The following is a 24,193-nucleotide window of genomic DNA, read 5'->3' as shown; positions in this document are numbered from 1 at the left end:
ACGTACAATGGAACTCCAACCAATCTGGGAGCATACTTTTCAGTAGAAATTTTATGGACCAGGAGAGAGTGGCATGACATATTTAAAGAGCGGAAGGAAAATAACTTTTACTCTAAAATATATATCCAGTGAAAATATCCATTATATATGAAGGAGAAATGAAGACTTTCCAGACAAATAAAAGCTTGGTGATTTCATTGACACTAGATCTGCCCCATACTATATACCAAAAGAAGTGCTTCAATCAGAAACAAAAAGCTGTTAATGAATAATAAGTAGTCGTGTGGAGATAGAAAACTCACTGGTGATAGAAAGTACACAGAGAAACACAGAATATTGTAACACCATAAGTATGGTGTGCAAACTAATCTTATCGTAAGTAGAAAGACTAAATGAAGAAGCAATCAAAAATAGTAAAAATGACAACTTTTCAAGACATAGTATAATAAGATAAAATAGAAGCAACAAAAAGTTGAAAAGTGGAGGGATGAAATTAAGAAATTGAGTTTGTACTAGTTTTCTTTTTGCTTTGTTGTTTACTTCTTCATGTAAACAAATAGTTTATTTTTTTATATCAAGCGGATATAACAGTTTTAAATATATGTGCACCTAATGCTGTGGCACCCAGATATACAAAGCAAATACTATTAGAATTGAAGAGAAAGATAAGTCCCAATACAATATTCACTGGAGAACTCAACACCCTACTTTCAGCATTGGACAGATCTTCTGAACAGAAAATCAAAAAAGAAACATCAGCTTTAATCTACATTATAGACCAAATGGATCTAATAGATGGTTATAGAACATTTCATCTAAGTGCTTCAGAATACACATTCTTTTCATCAGCACATGGAACAGTCTTGGGGACATAGGGTATATTAAGTCACAAAACAAGTCTTAAAAAATTCAAGAAATTGAAATAGTAACAAGCATATTTTCTGCTCAAAATGAAATAAACCTGAAAATCAATAACGAGGATTTTTTGAAAAAGTACAAATACATGTAGATTAAACAATACACTCCTGAATGACTGGCAGGTCAATGAATAAATTAAGTAAATTGCAAAATTTCTTGAAACACATGGTAATGAAAACACACATACTCAAATTTATGGGATACAGCAAAAGCAGTACTAAGAGGAAAGTTTATAGATACAAGTGCCTATCTCATTACAGGAAAATAACTTCAATCTGACAATGCATCTTAAAGAACTAGAAATTGAAGAACAAATGAAACCCCAACTTAGTAGAGGAAATAATAAATTTCAGAGCAGAAATAGAAAAGAAATTTAAAAAAAAAGAAAAGAAAAAAGACGGATGAGAAAAAGTTGGTTTTCAGCAAAGGTAAACAAAATTGAGAAACTTTTAGCTAGACAAATTTAAACAAAATAGAGAGAAGATCAAAATAAAGAAAACCAGGGGCCAGAAAGAAGACATTGAAACTGACACTATAGAAATTTAACAGATCACTAGCGGCTACTTTGAGTGACTATATGCCAACAAATTGGAAAATCTTCAAGAAATGGACAAATTTATAGACACATATAACCCACCTAGATTAAACCAGAAAGTAATCTAAAAACCTTAACAGAGCAAGTAAAGAGATCAAAGCCATTATAAAAAATCTTCCAGTAAAGAAAACCCTGGGACCTGATAGCTTCACTGGTACATTTTACCAAACATTTAAAGAACTAATACCAATCCTACTTAAAGTATTTCAAAAAATAGAGGAGAAGAAAATACTTCCAAACTCATTCTACGAGTCCAGTACTACCCTTATATCAAAACCAGACAAAGTCTCATCAAACAGAAAACTACAGACAAATGCCTCTGATGGATACCGATGCAAAGATCTTCAACAAAATACTAGCAAATCAAAGTCAACAATACATTAAATATATTATTCATCATGACCAAGTGAGATTTAGCCCTGGGATGCAAGGATGATTCAACATATGCAAACCAATCAATGTAACACATCATGTCAAGGGACTGAAGGACAAAAATTATATAATCATTATAATTGATGCTGAAAAATAGTTGATAAATTTTCACATTCCTTAAAGATAAAATATTAAAAAAAAAAATGGGCATGAAAGGAACATAACTCAACACAATAAAAGCCATATATTACAGACCCACAGTGGGTAACATACTAAAGGAGATAAACTAAAGCATTTGTTCTAAGATCTGGAACATGACAAGGATGCCTACAGTCACAGCTTTTATTCCACATAGAACTGTAAGGGCTAGCTAGAACAATAAAAAAAGAGAAAAAATACAGAGAACATTCCAATTAGAAATCAATAAGTCAAATTACCCCTGTTTATAGACGATAGGATCTTATATTTGGAAAAATCTAAAAACTCGATGAGAAAACTACTAGAAATGATAACTTCAATAAAGTTGCAGAGTACAAAATCAACATATAAAAATCATTAGCAATTCTATATGCTGACAGTGAGCAATCTGAAAAAGAAAGAAAGAAGTAATCCCATTTACAATAGACATGAATGAAATTAAGTATCTAGGAGTCTGGGTGCAGTGGCGCATGCCTGTAATTCGAAAACTTCAGGATGCTGTGACAGGCGGAGTTGATGCCAGGAGTTCCTGACCCGCCCGGTCAATATGGCAAAACCCTGTCTCTATCAAAAAATATAAAATAATTAACCAGGCATGGTGGCACACGTCTGTAGTCCCCGTTACTTGGGAGGCTGAGGCACAAGAATCCCTTGATCCTGGGAGGCGGAGGTTTCAGTGAGGCAAAATTGTGCCACTGAATTCCAGCCTGGGTAACAGAGTGATACTCTGTCTAAAAAACAAAACAAAACAAACAAACAAATGAATAAATAAAATTAAATATATAGAAATTAAGTAACCAAAGAGGTGAGATATCTCTATAATAAAAACCATTAAACACTGATTAATTAAATTAAAGAGAACACCAAAAAATCAAAAGCTAGTACATGTTCATAAATTGGAATAATCACTACAGTTAAAATTCTCTTACTACCCTAAGAAATCCACAGATTCAATACAATCCCTATCAAAGTACCAAAGACATTCTTCACAGAAATTTAAAAAAAAAAAAAAAATGCTAAAATGTATACGAAACTGCAAAAAGACACAGAACAGTCAAATCTCTCCTAAGCAAAAAGGACACAATTTGAGGAATCACATTACCTGACTTCAAATTATACTATAGCTCTATAATAACTAAAACAGCATAGTACTGGAATATAAACAAACAGACCAATGGAACAGAATAGAGAACCCCAAAACAAATTTGGACACCTACAGTAAACTCAGTAAACAAAGGTGCCAAGAACTTACACTGGTTAAAAGACATTCTCTTCAATAAATGGTGCTGTAACAACTGGATATCCATATGCAGAAGAATGAATCTAGACCCCTATCTCTTGCCATATACAAAAATCAAACCAAAATGGATTAAAGACATAAGTCTAAGACTTCAAACTATAAAACTGCTAAACTTAAATATTGGAAAATATCTCCAGGACATTGGTCTGGGCAAAACTCCAGCATAAACTCCACAAGCACAGGCAACCAAGGCAAACATGGACAAATGAGATCCCATCAAATTAAAAAGTTTCTGCACAGCAAAGAAAACAATCAACAAAATAACGAGACAATGCACAGAATGGGAAAAATATTTGCAAACTACCCATCTGACAAGGGATTAATATCCAGAATATATAAGGAGCTCACACAGCTCTATAGAAAAATAATCTGATTGCCGGGCGCGGTGGCTCAAGCCTGTAATCCCAGCACTTTGGGAGGCCGAGACGGGCGGATCACGAGGTCAGGAGATCAAGACCATCCTGGCTAACACGGTGAAACCCCGTCTCTACTAAAAATACAAAAAACTAGCCGGGCGAGGTGGCGGGCGCTTGTAGTCCCAGCTACTCGGGAGGCTGAGGCAGGAGAATGGCGTAAACCCAGGAGGCGGAGCTTGCAGTGAGCTGAGATCTGGCCACTGCACTCCAGCCTGGGCGACAGAGCGAGACTCCGCCTCAAAAAAAAAAAAAAAAAAAAAAAAGAAAAATAATCTGATTAATTAAAAGATGGGCAAAAGATTTGAATAGATATTTCTCAAAAGACAACAGACAAATGGCAAGCAGGCATATGAAAAGGTGCTTAACATCATTTATTATCAGCGAAATGCAAATCAAAACTACAAGGAAATATTCTTTCACCCCAGTTAAAATAGATTATAAGCAAATAACAATGTCTTATATCCATTGTATTTTATATAATGGCTTATATCCAGGCAATAACAAATGCTGGCAAGGATATGGAGAATAGGGAACCCTCAAAATTGTTGGTGATATGTAAGTTAGTACAACAGTATGGAGAACCATTTGAAGGTTCCCCAAAAATCTGAAAATTGAGCTACCATATGATCCAACAATCCCACTGCTCAGCAGAGACATGAAAGCAAATCAGTATGTCAAAGAGATATCTGCACTCCTATGTTTGTTGTAGCACTGCTCACAATAGCCAAGATTTGGAGGCAACTAAAGTGTCCATCAATAGAGCAATTGCTAAAATGTGGTACATATATGCAATGGAGTTCTCTTTAGTCATAGGGAGGAAAGAGATTCCGTCATTTACAACCACATAGATTGAATTGGACATCATTATGTTAAGTAAAAAAAAAGCCAGGCACAGAAAGACAAACATCCCATGTTCTCACTTATTTCTGGGATCAAAGTATCAAAACAATTGAACTCATGGACATAGAAAGTAGAATGATGGTTACCAGAGACTGGAAAGGGAAGTGGGTGGGGAGGTGAGAATGGTTAATGGGTGCCTCCCCAAAAATAGAAAGAATTAATAAGATCTACTATTTGATAGCACAACAAGGTGAATATAGTAGTAACAATGTAACTGTACATTCTAAAATAAACTAAAAGAGTATAATTAGATTGTAACAGAAAGATAAATGTTTGAGGGGATAGACATCCCATTCTCCATGATGTAATCATTATGCATTGAATGCCTGTATAAAAATATTTTACATATCCCAGCCGGGCGCGGTGGCTCACGTCTGTAATCCCAGCACTTTGGGAGGCCGAGAAGGGTGGATGACAAGGCCAGGAGTTCAAGAACAGCCTAGCCACGAGGCTGAAACCCCGTCTCTACTACAAATACAAAAAATAGCCAGGTGTGGTGGCATGTACCTGTAATCCTGGCTATTCCGGAGGCTGACGCAGGAGAATCGCTTGAACCTGGGCAGTGCCAGAGGTTGCAGTGAGCCAAGATCACGCCACTACACTCCAGCCTGGGTGACAGAACAAGATTCCGGCTCAAAACAAACAAACACACACATACACACACACACACACACACACATATCCCATGCATATACATATATAACTACTACGTTCCTACAAAAATTAAAAAAATGAATTCAAGGCATCCACTAAGTTTGACAACAAAAAAGAGACCTTAGAACTTCATAGAGAAGTATCAAAACATTACAAAGAGAAAGCCAACAAAAAAGCCACCATTTTATTGGCTAAAAAGATTGCTTCCTACATCAGTTTAATAATTATTTTAAGAATCTGTGTTGTTAAAAGAGCTCACAAGGGAGTTAGGAAGAAGTGGTGTTTGATTGTAAAAGAACAGTATGCAGAAGCTGCTTGTCTGTGGGAGATGGATGCTTTGTATTTTCTTTTTATTTAGTTTAATTGTAATTTTAGGTAAAGAAGAGGTAAATCATGTTTAAATCTCAATTAGTTGCAAATCAAAAGGTGGAAATGTTAAGTACTATATCTGTAGGAGCAAATAACATCTAAGACCGAAAAAGAGTCATTAATATTATTTATTAGTAGTATCATATGAAAAGTGGATTCAGTGACTTTTTATGGAAACTAGAGAGGATGAGGAGGATGATTCAAGAAGCTGAATTAACTAGCCTTCGTATTTCTCTCACAACTTTAAGACAAGATGAAGGAGTACAAAAAAAAAAAATGCCCATGGAAAATGACATTCCCATTGATGCTTGAAGTCTTTAGACTCTTGTGAGAACGCTAGTTAAAGCAAGTATTTAGAAGTATAGACTGCCTCCCAGAATCTAGAGAGATATGTCATCCCCTAGAGAACCAGCAAACCAATTTGGGGCAATTAGAATTTTTAAATATTATATTCACAGAAAATATGTGTTTTCATGTTATATCCCCAAAATGAAAGACTATCTCTTTCTTTCCAAATATATATATATATATATGCTTATATATATACATATATGCTTATGCTTATATGTAAGCATAAATTCTTAATCATGCTAAATCACAGAAGCCCTCAACTTGTCTGAAATATTGTAGTTAATTTTTTGATGATGACTAATATCTAACCCTAGGTCCAGGACTCTAGTAGACATTTGTATTGTCGCTTCTTCTAAGGGAAAAAACGAAGAATTTCCTTAGCATTAAATTACATATGTAGATATAATATTTATTTCTCATAGTGCATCATTGGAGTAAAATCAAAAATAAAAACCAAAAAATAAAGTAAAAAGAGAGAGAGAGAGAGAAAAAGAGATGGAGAGAGAGAGAGGTTAGTGGGGGATTTATTAACAACAGTTTGTACCGTAACCAAGAGCAGCTATTGTGAGAATGAAACACTTTTTTCAAGTATTTTTATGTGGGAGCATCACTCTGATTCATACCTCTGTCATGGTGAAAGAAGGTGACCTGAAGGCATATTTGTGATGCATTTGGCTATGATAATTTGGAGCATGTTTGCCTGGTATGCAGTAATGATATATAGTTACAGTTACTTAGAGTTCCTTAGAGATCCCACTGTAGAAAAACGGATATCATTTGAATCTTTGATGCACTCATCCAATTTTTCTATTTTTCATTAAGCAGCACTGGTGGTGAGTTATGGGGGGAAATTCTATAAATATTAATATCTTATGTCATTACAAGTAGTAGTTTCCAACTTATTATTCTCAAGTATTTTCTAGAAATTGAATCCTAGGAAAGTTAAAATATTGTTTAACTATAAGAATGTATTGGAGGCCGGGCGCGGTGGCTCAAGCCTGTAATCCCAGCACTTTGGGAGGCTGAGACGGGCGGATCACGAGGTTAGGAGATCGAGACCATCCTGGCTAACCCGGTGAAACCCCGTCTCTACTAAAAAATACAAAAAACTAGCCAGGAGAGGTGGCGGGCGCCTGTAGTCCCAGCTACTCAGAAGGCTGAGGTAGGAGAATGGCGTAAACCCGGGAGGCGGAGCTTGCAATGAGCTGAGATCCGGCCACTGCACTCCAGCCTGGGCCACAGAGCGAGACTCTGCCTCAAAAAAAAAAAAAAAAAAAAGTATTGGAAAAACAAATTAAGTTGAATGATCATTGCCAGTGACAACAGAAGCTTCCTTACAGCTAATTCAATTTTTTAGCCTTTTTAAAAAATTAAGTTCTTGCTGAGTATACGTCANCGGGAGGAGGAGCTCTTGAAAGGAGCGGAGCCCCGCCCCCCCCCCCCCGCCGGGGGCAAAAGGGGAAGACTCTCCCAAAAAAAAAAAAAAAAAAAAAGTATTGGAAAAACAAATTAAGTTGAATGATCATTGCCAGTGACAACAGAAGCTTCCTTACAGCTAATTCAATTTTTTAGCCTTTTTAAAAAATTAAGTTCTTGCTGAGTATACGTCATAGTGTAGTAAAATACTGTAACTTTTAAAGTCAGACTTGAATTCAAGAATTTAGTCTCCAATTTAAGTTTGGTTTTATTTGGCAATTATGTGATTTCCTTAAACCTCGGTTTCTTCAGTTATAAAATGTGAACATCTGTCTTTTTAGAATTTGTTTTGAAGTTTAAGTGGTAACACATATTAAGCATAAAGCACAGAGAAAGTACTAATACTCTACCCCTTAAGTCGTTTAAAACTCACTAATCAAAAGGAGAGAAACCTTTCACCATCTGCTTATTCAAAATGTGAATTTTCTGAAGTAGCCAGATCCCTCTAGCTGAGATAAAAATTTAAAGTATTTCTTCCCTCAACATGTAGGGTAAAAGAGGAAAACTGGGATAGAGGAAAGTAGGATGACAGAAGTGTGCCATTCAATGTTGAGTGCCTGTCCCACCTGGTCATAGCTTTATTTCTGGCTGAGAGACTCAGATATCTAAGGCCTGTAATAAATGAGGTTTATTATTTTGTCAAAATGTTTTCCTATGTCTCCTTTATTATCATTTTATAAATTATTGTATATACAGTGAGCACAATATATTGCGATATGCATAAATATATTGCAACATCTAGCATGACACAAATACAGTATAGTCATGTGTTGCTTAACTAGGGATACTTTCTGAGAAATGCATTTCATCTTCAAAAATCTTAGAGTGTACTTACACAAACCTTGATGATATGACCTACTACACACCTATGCTATATGGTGTGAACTATTGTTCATAGGCTGCAAACCTGTGAAGCCTGATACTGTACTGAATACTGTAGGCAATTGTAACCCAATGGTACCTATGTGTGTATCTAAACATAGATATGCAAAGTAAATATGTGACATCTTGTCTTTATCTCTCTGTCTCACACACACAGTTGTATGAAAACATAGCACATCGGAGCACAATAAAATTTTTCTAATATGTTGTCTTTGTCTTTCAAACTTATGAATTCTTTATTTCTACATGAATTTAGCATTTGTTTCTTGAGCTAAAAGCCAGTAGATTCAAATAAACAGATACTTGTTTCTCAAACACCTTACTACAATCTGCTTAAGAATATATTATTATTACATTTTAAAAACCTCATACTTCTTTGGACCCTACTTTAATTTTTCTGTTAACTGTTTTCAGTGAAAATATAGTATTATAATATTTCGGGACCATCACATATGTGGTCCATTGTTGACTGAAATATTATTATGCTGTGTATGACTGAACAGATATGGTATATTAATAATATCTGTTTATAAAGAGTAGTAAATAATTCACTCTTTTCTGTGTTCCTCGTATATACCAACAAACTTAGAAGCAATTATTGATTTTAATACTCTCCCAAATCCTACCAAGTTAGCCTGCTTAAAAATTACTTCATTCATTCTAAGTTTTTAAAAAAATTAACCTACTCTGTTGCAGTTAAGTACAGTACTTAAACAATTCCTCAATTTTATAGCTTAATTTGAACCATCTCTATAATGGAAATAACAAGTTACAGGGCTCTGTGATGATCAAATGGTTCATTGCTTTTAAAAATCATGGAGAGATTGATATGAAGCAGTGACTCAATAGTAGTCTGCAACTATTATTACTTATAATAACTAATAGTAACTACTATTAATTACTATTACCCTATAGTTATGAATACTAACAGTATTCATATTGTAAATATATTTTATTATTTGTTTTTAATTATTTTTGTAAAATATAAAATATTCTATTATCTCCTCTAGGATTATTAAAAAAACTTATGTGCTTTAGATGAATTATATTCATGTAGTAGTTAAATATGGTTATACATTCCAACCTAGATTTTAAGCTTAAATTTTCTGTCTTTGTGATAGATGGTATATGACATTTCTAATTGGTTTCTAGAGCAATTCTTCATTTTTAAATTTATTCTTATATATTAATAGATTATTATTTCACAAATTATATCCTAGAGTAAATAACTTCTAGATAGATGACAACAATTATAAATTAAAATTATCAAATTTTCACCAAATTTTTATCTACCTGATTTATTCAAAGGGGATGTAGGCTAGGGTTCCTGGTAACCAAATCTACATTTATCTCTGTATTTCACTCAGACACTCTCATGATAGTTTTGTCTTACTTTTTATTGTCAGCCAATGTGCAACAATCCCGGGACTTTTAACACAGATGCATTTGGACCCACTGCTCACTCATAATGAGAACTTCAAAAACTTTATCAAATTCATTTATCAAATCAAATATTTTCATTGAGTTTGTAAGGTTTTCTAGGTATAAGAACATATCATCAGGGAAAAGAGATAAATTAATTACTTTTCCAATTTGGATGCCTTTATTATTTTTCTTGCCAGATTACTCTGGCTAAGCTTCTAGTACTGTATTAAATAGGAGTGATGAAAGTGAGCATCCTCATTTTGTTCTAGTTCTTAGGGGATTAAAATACAATTTTATTTTTTGAGCTTACTTTTGAGATTTATTTGCCTTTCTATGCTCCAGTTTGCATCAACTATTTTATTGACACTGAAAAAATGCCTTTTGTTTAGCACCTAATAATATCTCGTGCAAAATTCTCTAAAGATTTTTGAAGACCTTTGTAGATTATGTTGGTTTTTTATCAATTTAAGTACATTATGACAAAATATACCTGTGTCTTTACCTGAGTACATTTCCTATCACACTGTAACATTCTTTTTGAAAAATTCATTTTATAAAAATATTGTGTGGCAATAATAGCTCGTCTTAGTTCTTAATTATGTTTTTAAAACTTACAAGTGTTGCCTTAGATGTTCATTAAAAATTGATTATTTTAATTTCTGTTTAAATTCTGTTGTTATTTTTTTTTAGTCTGAACTAAATTAGAGTTCCAAATCTTATTCTTCAGTTTGATAGCTTTTTAAAAACTATATAGAATAATAATTAATATGTATATTACACGAAAATAAATATTTCATATGTCTACAGATAATAAATAATAAAGATTAAATTAAAGTTAGATCATGTGCTTGATTTTTGAGAATCATTTTAAGAAGAGTTATCAAATGATAAAAACAGAGAATATCGGGAATTAACTAGCCATTTTTTATAATGTTTATTCTCACTTTTCTTTTTATCTTTACTTGTTACAGAAACAATTTGCTTCCATTCATCTATATTCCTGTATATCTTATATCAATAATTCTAGTTTCTTTTTAAAGTATTTTCAACTTTTATTTTAGATTCAGAGAGTACATGTGCAGATTCTCTCTCTCTCTCTCTCTCTCTCTCTATCATTCTTTCTTTTTTTGATTTTTACTGGTAGGTTCTTGGTATGTTGGTCAGGTTGGTCTTGCAATCTTGGCCTCAAGCAATCCTCCTGCCTTGGCCTCCCAAAGTCCCAAAGTGCTAGAAATACAGGTGTGAGCCACAGCACCCAGCCTGCAGGTTTGTAAAACGGATATATTGTATGTCAGTGAGGTTTGGGATATGAATGATGCAATCATCCAAGTAGTGAGTATAGCATCCAATAGGCAGGGTTTTTTTTAGTTCTTGATCACTTCTCTCCTCTCTCTAGTAGTCTCCAGCGTCTATTTATTCCATCTTTATTGTATGTATACCAAATGTTTAGCTCCCATTTATAAGTGAGAATATGTAGCATTCAATTCTTTCTTTCTGTGCTAATTTGCTTAGGATAATGACCTCAAACTGCATTCATGTTGCTGCAAGGTACATGATTTACTTCTTATGGCTGTATAGTACTCCATGGTGTACATGTATAACATTGGTCCAAAAGTAACTGGGGTTTTATTATTCAAAAGTAATAACAAAAAAAGAAATTATTTTTGCACCAACTATATATATATATGATATATTTTTTCTAATATATGATTAACCTTTCTTATAATATATTATATTACATATTATTTTATAATATGTATATATTAAATTTTCCTTATGGGCACCTAGGTTGATTTTATGCCTTTGCTGTGGTTAATCATGCTACAGTGAACATATGAGTGAATGTGTCTTTTTGTTAGAATGATTTATTTCGTTTTGGGTATATACACAGTAATGGGATGGCTGGATAGAGTGGTAGTTCTATTTTACGTTCCCTGAGAAATATCCTAACTGCTTCCCCGTGGCTGAACTAATTTATATTTCAATCAACAGTGTATAAGCATTCTCTTTTATTGGCAGCCTTGCCAGCATCTGTTATTTTTTGACTTTTTATTAAGAGTCATACTGACTTGTGTGAGATAGTACCTTCTTGTGGTTTTTAATGTTTAAGGTCGTATATTTAAATCTTTTACCCATAGTATCTCATTGTGGTTTTGATATACCTTTCTCTGATGATTAGTGATGATGAGCATGTTTTCATATGTTTGAGAAGGGTTTGTTCATATCATTTGCCCATTTTATAAAGAGGTTGTTTGTGTTTTTCTAGTTGAATTGCTTAAGTTCTTTATAGATTCTGGATATTAGACTTTTGTTGGATGCATAGTTTGTGAATATTTTCTCCCATTCTGTGGGTTGTCTATTTATGCTGTTGGTGGTTCCTTTTACTGTGTAGAAGCTCTTCAGTTTAGTTTTCACTTGTCATTTTTGTTTTCGTTTTTCTGGAATTTGCTTTTGAGGACTTAGTAATAAATTATTTGCCAATGCTGATGTCCAGAAGGGTATTACTTAAGTTTTTCTCTAGGATTTTTAATGTTTAAGGTCTTATATTTAAATCTTTTACCCATATTACATTTGTATGTGGTGAAACATAGGGGTCCAGTTTCATTCTTCTGTGTATGGCTAATCAGTTACCCCAGCAACATTTATTGAACAGGAGTCTTTTCTCTATTTCTTACTTTTGTCAATTTTGTCAAAGATCAAAGGGTTGTAGGCATGTGGCTTTATTTATGTGTTTTCTATTCTGTTCCCTTTCTGTATGTTTCTGCTTTTATACCAGAACCATGCAGTTTTGGTTACTGTACCATTATAGAAAGTCAGTAATGTGATGTCTCTGGCTTTGTTCTTTTTACCTAGAATTGTTTTGGCCAGTCGGGCTCTTTTTGGTTCCATATAAACTTTAAAATATTTTTTTTTTCCTAATTCTGTGAAAAAATGACATTGGAAGTTTGATAGGAGTACTGTTGAATATGTAGATTGCTTTGGGTAGAATGGCCATTTTAATGATACAATAGTTATTTTTGGTGCCTTCCTTTCTTTCTCAGATCCAATCAGTTACCAAGATCTGCGCAATCTTCAGTTATACATATTTCATGTAGACCCTGTCATTTTTCATTCGTTGTATTCATATCCTGGTCTAGGTAATCATTAATTTCTGGACTGCCAAAGAAGCCTTCTAATATATCTCTCCAGAGCTGCTTTTTTTCCCTCCTCTAGTCTGTCCTGCATAACAGCATCAGATTGATATTCCAGGAACACTACTTTGATCATAGCACTTCCTAATTTCTTCCAAGGCACCATCACTGACTTTGTGAGAAAAATCAAATAATTTCAGCTAGGGTACAAGACCCTCTTTCTAGACTTTTTGCTATCCTATATTCAACTATAGCAAATCTGGTCCTTTTTTACTTCTCCAAAGCTATTGGCTTTCTGTCTCCTGATTTTTTTTTTTTTTTTTTGGTTGTCTTGCTGTTGTTGAGACAGAATCTTGCTCTGTCGCCCAGGCTGGAGTACAGTGGCGCCATCTCTCCTCACTGCAAGCTCTGCCTCCCGGGTTCACGCCATTCTCCTGCTACAAGCGCCCGCTACCACGCCCGGCTAATTTTTTTGTATTTTTTGTAGAGACGGGGTTTCACTGTGTTAGCCAGGATGCTCTCGATGTCCTGACTTCGTGATTCGCCCGCCTCGGCCTTTCAAAGTGCTGGGATTACAGGCGTGAGTCACCGCATCCAGACTCCTAACATTTATTCTTACTATTTTCTTCTTGTGGAATGCCATGTATCACTAATGCCAACTACCCAGTTATAACACCTACACCAGATGCCAACAAATTTTTGAATTTGTCTGGATATTCACAACTCATATATCATTGTTGTTTGAGTAATTCTTTTTTGATATTTAAATCTTGGCTTGTGATACGTGAGGAATTACATATTTTATCTATCCTACAAAGTTTTAAGAGGTAGGAAATACTTTATGTATATGTATAAATATCCCTTAGTACTAATACTACCATATAATTGCTTTATATATACTACCAATACAACCCATTTAATTACTGTAGAAACTCCTCGGGTAATTGACACACAAAAAATAAATAAAAATAAAAGAAATAAGGCCAATAAATCAAGAGAGAGAAAACGAGAAGTTATCTACTAAATTTATTGGGAATTATTTTAAAACTATATATAGAAATACTGTTGCTGCCAAAAAATAATAAAAATAAATGACAGAATCTCCAATGCATAAAGAGGGGTAAGGTATTTATCACACATTTATTTTCAATTAAAATAATCAATTTTCACATATAGATATATCTGTTATAGTGTCATATTGCACTTTAGTACCCATTATCTCATTTTGTCTTCACAGTAACATGTGTAAAGTGCCTTTATACCGTTATCCTGATGAAGAAAAGATAGTTTAAGGAGTTAAATAACCAATAAGAGTTTTAGAGCTAATAAGAAACAAGAGAAAATATTTGGAAACAAACAAAAAATTTACCTGTGATTATAAGACTCCTGCTATTTCTCATGCACCATAATAACTTTTCATTTTATCCATGAAGTTCCTCATGCTTAATAACTTTCTTATGCTCAACCAGTTGTTACAGGAAACATATTGATACTAGAGCTCAGACTATTGTTTAGTTATTGTTTTCATTATGTCACTCATTTAAAAAATAATGATATTTGTGATGTAAATAAGATAGGAAGAAGAGGAAGTAAAGAGACAAACATAAAATAATATGCACAATTATTATATATATAAATTCTCACAAACATAGGCCAATGTGTATTAGGCATATGTAAAGTTGCAGAATTAACATTTCTGTAAATAACATCCTTTAGAGCAAGATTTGAACTTTTAAAATCACATCTGATATAACTTTCTTGACACTTAATGTAAACAGTGGAATAATAACATTATCTCCAAATAGGAGCTAAAGAAATATTTATTTTTTTATATAGTATGAGATAAGATCTGCTAGTGTTGATTGTTCACTACCATTCAAGTTCATAATTATCATTCTACAAAATAATCACTCTGCTAAGAAAATATTCACTGCACTAACAAAAAATAAGATAAAAATAATGACATGCTGTATTTTTGATAGATTTATTTTTAACCCTTAAACTCTCTGTAAATTTTCAAAAACACTTAAATGGATTAATCATGGAGTACAGAAAAAGAGTAGTGTACATTAGAATTTGTGGCAAAAGTTGTTATACAAGTCATCTATTTTTTTTATTACAATTGTGTATCTACTACTATTTAGAGATTGAGATTACTTACACATGCTGCATACTTTCTGCTTGTTCTATCAGTTAATATATTTCTATCATTATGTCTCGTCTTAAAAACCTATTCTACCATGTTAACATAACTTCTTCAGCCACTGGAAAATCTTTAAAAGGAACCAGAACTTGAAGTAGTTTTCATTTAAGGGTGATATACTTAAATACTAAATTGTACACTTTTCTATTCAAACTTCTTACTGTGATCTTCATAATCTAACTCTTATTATCTTCCTTTTGTCCTATTACTATCACTCGGAGGCACTTAACTTCAGCCAAGAAAACCTTGTTTCGTTTCTTGAACATCAAAGCTTTTTATTGCAAATGTTTAGATAAACTGTTCTCTTTTTCTGGAATGATCTTACCCTCAGTACCTCAGATAGTGAGATCCTTCTCACTTCTGAAGTTTCAGATTATGTATCATCCCCTCCGAAAGTAGTTCCTTACTATTTTAGTAGACTGAAAAACAAACAAGAAAAACCACACGAACAAACAAAACACCTCATTGTCCTCATCATGAATTTTTGTCCCTTTCTCATCAGTATCCGTATTTTTAATTCAGAAGTTATTTTCTCTTTTATTTCAGTTACGACAATTTTGAAAAACAACTGGAAAAGAAAGAAGTACCCAATTTCTTATTTTGAGGTCTGGAAAAAATCAATACATTAAAAGACATACTGAATCAAAAGTAGGATTTAAGATGACTGAGATAATTGGTATTGAAGACATACCTATACATAGATGTGTTGACATTATTTTTATACATTTATTGTCAATTCAGTGACTGACAGAAAGAGGTGCAATATTATGTAACAAACTTGTTCCTTGCCCTTGGAAACAGATCATCTAAATTTGCTGACTTAGGTTTATTCAAATATTCAAAATTCCCCTCAGGGTTGGTCAATAGCATTTTTGCAAGTATGTCATTATTTCCTAAATTTCTCTCATTTTTCTAATTTAAAAATTAGTTGTACAAGTAGTTTCAGCAACTCAGGCATTTTGAATTTAATTAATTTTAAGCTTGTCTTTATTAATTAGCAGCCTATTTTTGTATCATTGCTTATCTACTGATAAATTCAAAGCAATCACATTTTTAAAGCCATTGTACCAGTATAAGCTTTTTGCCCCTTTAATTTATCCTTGGAAGCTTTTCTATTTTCTACTATTCTTGTTGAGAATGCAGTCTTTTTCAACCTTATACATGTAGAAAATTTCCTAGTAATAACATTTCCTTATTTACAGCAGTATGTTAGTAGCAATCACAAAAAAAAGGGGGTTTGTACTCTTTTTCAAGACATGCATGAGGAGTTTTGTACTCTTTTTAAAGACAGTTAATTAATATTTAGAAGTTATCTTCACTGATTCACTGATCTGAAAATTTGTTAAACCCACAATTCTAACAAGTAACAGAAAATAAAGAAAAAAAAAGAAATATCAGGAATTAAAAATAATTTTATGTCTAATCTAAGGTTATCATTAGTTCAGCCTGTATTGAATAAACAGCTAGACAAACAAGCAAATACATAATTGTTGACTGTGTGACACTTTCTTTCAAGAATCCATGAATTACTGCATCCAGAGGAACTGGCTACAATATGCCCTATATGCCCATTTTATAATGCATGGTCCCCTTACGTCCTGCTTGTCATTAAGTTTGGCTTCTGGCCAATGTGAAAAAACTAAGGGAACATGTCTCAAATATTTAATTACTGTTATATGGGATTGTTATGTCCCTGCTCACAGTATTGTGATTTTTTAAAATTTTCTATTCATAATATTTTACAAATGTTTGTTGTTGATTTTTAAGGAAAAAAATTAGAAACTCTGATACCAATACTGCCTTCTGCTGTGTATGTTTTCATTACCCAGGCTTAATAAAGCAGTAACAAATAGTTTTTGGAATTTCTACACTACATGTTTTAATTTGTTTTCTTTCTTCCTTTCCATCTTTTTTTATCTCTTTAAGAAATACAGTCTCAGCCGGGCGTGGTGGCTCATGCTTGTAATTCCAGCACTTTGGGAGGCTGAAGTGGGCAGATAATGAGGTCAGGAGCTTGAGACCAGCCTGGCCAACACAGTGAAACCCCGTCTCTACTAAAAATACACAAATTAGCTGGGCATGTCGGCGGGCGCCTGTAATCCCAGTTACTCAGGAGGCTGAGGCAGAAGAATCGCTTGAACTCGGGAGGTGGAGGTTGCAGTAAGCCAAGATAGTGCCATTGAAGTCCACCCTGGGCAGCAGAGCTAGACTCCATTTCAAAAAGAAAATAAAGAAAAACAAAAGAAAATAAAAAGAAATATAATCTCACTGTATTCCCCAGACTGGAGTGTAGTGGTGAGATGATTATAGCTCACTGCAGCCTCGAACTCCTGGGCTTAAGCTATCCACCTAACTCAGCTACCCCAGTAGCTGGGATGACAGACATGAGCCACCACACCAAGCCTTATATATTTTAATTTCATAAGTTCATCACTGAACTTACTAATATGTAAGATCAGACCAGTCTCTGAATATGAAAACTATCTTATTCAATGCTTTTGAATTCTGAGATCTAATAAATTTAATGTTAATTCACCATTACTGTGCCTTCTTGATAATTGTCATTCATATACTTCTAAGGAATATCTACTATACAATATACTTATATTATGATAACAATTTATATTTTTGCTTTATACGTATGCACTTTTTTGCTTTCATTTAACATTAAGCAAGCTGAATTTTTTGGAGAATTGTGTAGTTGCATGAGTTATAACCATGCATAGATTTGTTTAACCACCACGATGATCAGAATACGGAACAGTTCTGTCACCCTAGAAAACTCCTCAGAGCACCCTTTTGTAGTCACATTATCTTCCACCACTGGCAACCACTGCACTTTTTCTGTCAGTATTTGTTTTTCTTGTCAAGAATGTTGTGTAAATGGAATTACAACCTATTGAAACTGATTTCTTTCACTCAAAGTGCCTGTGGGCTCAGGGGTTAGGTAGAGTTCTTAGACATGACACTGAAAACACAATCTAGTTGAAAAAATGAGGCCGGGCGCGTTGGCTTATGCCTGTAATCCCAGCACTTTGGAAGTCCGAGGCGGGCGGATCACAAGGTCAGGAGATCGAGATCATCCTGGCTAACAGGGTGAAACCCCTTCTCTATTAAAAAAACACAAAAAAATTAGCCGGGCGTGGTGGTGGACACCAGCTACTCAGGAGGCTGAGGAAGGAGAATGGCGTGAACCTGGGAGGTGGAGCTTGCAGTGAGCACAGATGGCGCCACTGCACTCCAGCCTGGGCCACAGAGCGAGATTCCATCTCAAAATAAATAAATAAATAAATAAATAAATAAATAAATAAATAAATATTATATTTAAGAAAAATAAGTTGCTGTGTGGAAAACACTGTTGAAAGATTAGAAAAGTTAAGTTACAGAAGAAGAATTACTTTCAAATCATGTATCTGGCAAACAAATTGCATCCACAATGCTTTAAAAACACTTTTGAAATTTATAGAAAGAGGATTTTATCAAAAAAAAAAAAAGACAATAATGAATGCTGATGAGGATGTGGAGAAAGAGGAAACCTTGTACATTGTTGGTGGGAATGTAAATTAGTAGGACTGCTATGGATAACAGTATGGAGGTTTCTCGAAAAAAATCTAAATTGAGCTACCATATGATGTTTCCGTCCCACTGCTAGGTCAATAATCAACCTCACCAAATAAAAAATGAGTATATCAAAGTGATGTATGAACTCTCATGTTTATTGAAGAACTATTGATAATAGCCAAGATTTTGAATCGACCTAAGTGTCCTTCAAGGGATAAATACATAAAGACAATGTGGTGTATATACACAGTGGAACATGGTTCAGTGATTAAAAAAAAGAAAAGAATTAAATTTGTCATTTGCAACAAGATGGATGGACTGGAGGACATTACTTTAAGTAAAATATGCCAGGCACAAAAAGATAAATATGGCATATTTTCTCTTACGATTGGTAGCTGAAATAAAAACAATTGATGTCATTGAGCTAGAGAGTATAATTATGGTTACTAGAGGCTGGGAAGGGTAGCAAGGAGATGAGATATGGTGAGGATGATTAATGGGTGTAAAAATATAGGTAGATAGAATGAATAAGATCTAGTAGCTGTTATGACAACAGGGCACCTACAGTCGACAATAATTTATAGTATATTTAAAAATAATTTGAAGAATGGAATTGGAATGCTCCTAACCACAAAGAAATGATAAGTGCTTGAGGCGATGGGTAACTCATTTACCCTGATTTGATTATTATGCATTTTATGCTCGTATCAAAATGTCACAGAACTCTATAAATATATGCACCTATTATGTATCCATGATAATTAAAAAAATAAACAAAAGTAAAAACAAAGACTTTTAGTAAGAAATATACAACTCCTTTTTAAAAATGAGCAAAAGTCACTGAGAAAATAGTTATTAAACATTTCATAAACCAACAGTAGAAAACAGTATGCAATGTGCATGTTAAAGATTTTCTCCTCCCATTTTTCAAGTTCGGTTGAAAACTTCCCTAATAGATGTCTCTGCCTGCCTGCCTTCCTGCCTACTTTCCTTCTTTCTTTCCTTCCTTCCTTCTTTGCTCTTTTTGTTTTTCTTTCTTTCTTTCTTTCTTTCTTTCTTTCTTTCTTTCTTTCTTTCTTTCTTTCTTTCTTTCTTTCTTTCTTTCTTTCTCTTTCTTTCTTTCTCTTTCTTTCTTTCTTCCTTCTTTCCTTCTTTCCTTCTTTCCCTCTTTCCCTCTTTCCCTCTTTCCCTCTTTCTTTCTTTCTTTCTTTCTTTCTTTCTTTCTTTCTTTCTTTCTTTCTTTCTTTCTTTCTTTCTTTTTTCTTTCTTTCTTTCTTTCTTTCTTTAGGGATGAGCCACTGCATCCAGCCTCTATTTGACTTTTCCTGATCCATCAGATAGTATAGAGCTCTTCATTACTTTTCTGAAGCTATATTAGAGACTTCATAGGTGAGACAAATGTTGCAGTTTTCTGAAAACTAAGTGACAATATTTGTTAAATTAAATGAACGAGCACACAGATGGGATGTAAAAGATCTATATTCAATAAAATAAGATCATAAAAGCTAGTAAACTTTATATTATTTCCAGGTGTATTGTCTCTTTTAATTTCTTCAATAAATTCTAATTTACAGCTATTAAGATCATTATTTTATTTTAAAAATTATAAATCCTTCTTACTAGAAAACCTAACATTAACTTCAATAATTGTATAAGGAGATATATTAGTTTGGTTAGTTTGGTAAGAATCCTATAACAAAATATCAAACACTGGGTGGCTTAAACAACAGGAATTTATTTTCTCACAATTATGGAGGGTAGACATCCAAGATCAAGGTACTTGCAGGGTTGGTGTTCTCTGAGGCATCTTTCTTTGACTTGGAAATGTTTTCCCTCTTGTTTCCTCTTCGTATGGTCATTTCTGTGTGGGGTAATGTTCCTGGTGTCTCTCTGTAGGTCCTAATTTCCTAATTTTAATTTAATTACCTCTTTGAAAACTCTGTCTCCAGAGTCACATTCTGAGGTACTTGGGGTTAGAGCTTCAATGCATGAATTTTGTAGGGGAAGCAATTCAGCCTATAACAAGAAAAATAACATCTAGTTAGGTGTTATTGTTCATAACAATATGTTACTTAGAAATTTTTAAATATTCATTTTATATTTGACCATTTCCATTAAGAAAATTTGTTCATTCGATCTATCTACTATGACAATCCAGAATCATATAAGAATGTTTAACCTTAGCATTACTTGATTACATATATGATATAAAATTAATCTTAGTTTTTACCATAAAATATATATTCAATTAAAATCCAGATACAATTTTACATAGTTATCAAACATTGGCAACTTGGCTTATCAATCAAAACACTTTAACATTCTACCTTTCTTTCAAATCCTAATGACACGAATAATTAAGAACTCACTCTATTTAAATGAATTTTTAAAAATAAAATAGAAATTTATTTAACAACCAGTTTATATTTCAAATTAAGATATGAGTCTTTTATAAACTGTTTCCAAAGTTTGTTTTCTCTTGAGCATATTAATTTAATTTAGAAAATATTATTGATAAAATTTAAAGTGAAAGATTAACTAGATCAATATTAGTGTGAAATATTAGTAGTCCATAGTGTTTTTCATAATCTTTTTGCAAATACTAATCTGCATGTCCATGGCTAAGAGCCTAGAACTGCAATTATTCATTTGCATTAATGTCTTAGGATGGATTATATTAATTATGGCTCTAGTACAGTAGTAAAATTAATTATAATATATGTACCTTGAACATTATAATTAACTCACAACTGATTCTTTCTAAATTAATTCATTGTCAAGTAATGAGGTTATCATCAGTCAAACAAAATTTAAGCAAATTTTTATATAGGTGAAAATCCAATGTATGTCTGTCTATAAACTGTTTACATCTACATGGTTCTGTGGGCCTTGGCTAAATATGATCACAGAAATACCCTAAAATGACATATATGGAGTACTTTGAAGCCTGGTAAAGCAGGCACAAGTAAGAAGAGGTTGCCTCCTTAGAAGCACAGTAAACAGTGTAAGACCTCAGACTTAGACCTTTTTTTTAGCAAATCAAAGAATAAGCAAACTTGAAGAGTCTAGACCATCGTTCTTGACCCTGGACAAGTCTCCATAGTTTGGTTTCTCAAAGGAAGTTGTTTCCAAATTGTTGTTCAGAAAAGTATAGCTCAAAAGGAGAGTGCCCTCTTTGCTAAGTTTGCTGAAATTTGTTGTGTAGGGTCCAAAGAGGAGAGAATGGCAGACAAAGAGCCCTAATAATCTGCTTAGAAGTTTCTCCAAGTAGTGTTCTCAACTGCACATCTCCCAGGACAGACTGCACATGTTCAAGGACAGATTCAAAAAAAGAATAACAAAGAACAGTTGCTGTTGGGTGAAGAATGAACAAAGATTTCAGAGGTATACAGTGCTAAAGAGTCACTGATGTTCTGACAGCTAGAGTGGATAAATTTCCAAAATAATTTATGATTTAAAACACTATCTCATAATTTTTCAGTAAAGTCAACAACAGCAAAATACATCTTAGAAAAAAATAGGTAACTTTGGATATTAACTGTATATTAGCTATAAATAAATCATTGCTAATAATATTAGGTGAGATAACACTACTGTGATTAACAAAATGTCCTTTTTATTGGGTTACATACAGAAGTACCAACTGAAATATTTAAGAAATGAGCTGTTTCTACATTTCATATAGTTCATGGGCCAGGCATATAATTGAGAGATAGCATTGGTAATAAAATAATAACCCAAGGAATATTTATATGACTTAACATCCCAAATTTTAAGAAGCATATTAAGGGTAGAGAAATGTTCACTGAATTTGACATCTTACTTGTGCACCTGCTAGTGCAGAAAGAAAAATGTTCCTTTTGTCTACAAGCTGTTGATCCTAGAGAAATGAACTGTCAGCAGCAGAGAAATATGTCAGCCAAATATAAACATTAACATGGAGTGATTCACAAAGTTATTCATTGCAATGCAGACTGCTTTGGAAAAATTAATATCATATTTCTAGGTAAAATAAATTGTCCACCTAACTAAAATAAGTATGCAGTTGTGTAGTGAAACATTAATTGAAATTATTTGTATTCTATAAGCAGGATTTTAAAATATATTCAATTTTGCAATAATTCAACACTTCCCAGGAAGAGAAATAATTCCATATTGCTCATATTTATGTGTCTATTATACTTTTCAATTGGGCTACAAAATAGGCAACTGAGCATGTGTCTATAGCATTTAGGTCAGGGGACAAGTAGCAATACTAACTGATTACATTGGTGGCTCAGGGGTGTGAGAACTTTAATTTGATATTTTTCCCCATAATCTTCATTTAGTCACCCCTTAGTAGAGAAAAAGAAAACCCATATTCTTCTATATATTGTGAAACCTCCATTCTGAGAATATAAAAGATTTTTTTTAGAAAATTATCTGAAAAGGCTCTGTGTTAGCAGCAGATTACTGAAAACAAGTGTGTTAACAGCAGATTACTACACCTGCTATTTACTGTGCTATCTTTTCCTTAAATATTTCATTTTGTAGTAATTATGCCTTCACAGAAGTTGCAAATATAGTACAGAGAGGATCAATGCATGTCACCAGTTTTTCTTAGTGGTTACATCTTACATGATCATGATACAGTATCAAAAGGAGGAAATTGATATTGGTACAATATGTGTGTATAGTTTTCAATCAGTTTGAGATCTTCCTGTTTCCAGGCATGAGGAGCGATTTTTAATTGAAAGCTGTATATTTAGGATATTATGTTGTGAGGTTCTGGTTTTTATTTACATCTTCTGTTTTAGCTTGATTTCTCTAACATCTTTTTAGCAAGAGAAGTAGAGGATGTCACCTTATTTTTTCCAGGTGAATGTAGAATTCTAGGGTCCCCACAAGGACTTCATTGATACCTATAATGGGGTAGCCTTTTTGCTGCTGAACAAGGTTAAGATTTGTGGCTTTCTAATAGGCCTCCATTGATACCTTTCTGGCTGCAAGGAATAGGATTACCTCATTACTCACTCCACATGGTCTCCACTGATATCCTGAAATAGCAACCTCATCACTGCTGGGCAGTGTTATAAGCCCATACTGTTTCCTAGGCCACTTATGACACCATCCAGTGAAAAGGGAGAAGTGCAGGCTCCCGTTGTGATCTCCATGGACATGGAAAACTCTAACTCCCTGCATGACCTCCTGCAAAACCACTCCAGTGGAGGCTGAATGTGTGAGGAGGGATTTTGTTATGGTGGTAACTAAGGTGGAAGTCTAAGATCATCACTCTGCCTTTACTGTATGGCTAGGGGTAGGGACCACAGTTTTTCTGTGGTGTTTGCAGGAAAGCAGTTATTTCCTAAATATTTTTGTCTATACAGATAGATCTGTATAGACTGTATCTTTCCTGGTTTTTAGACAAGAAAGAGCAATATTTCTCTTATTCTTATTTGTTTT

This window comes from Theropithecus gelada, chromosome 2, assembly GCF_003255815.1.
Source record: "Theropithecus gelada isolate Dixy chromosome 2, Tgel_1.0, whole genome shotgun sequence".
Taxonomy (NCBI): Eukaryota; Metazoa; Chordata; class Mammalia; order Primates; family Cercopithecidae; genus Theropithecus; species Theropithecus gelada.
Note: the sequence above shows the minus strand (reverse complement) of the source record.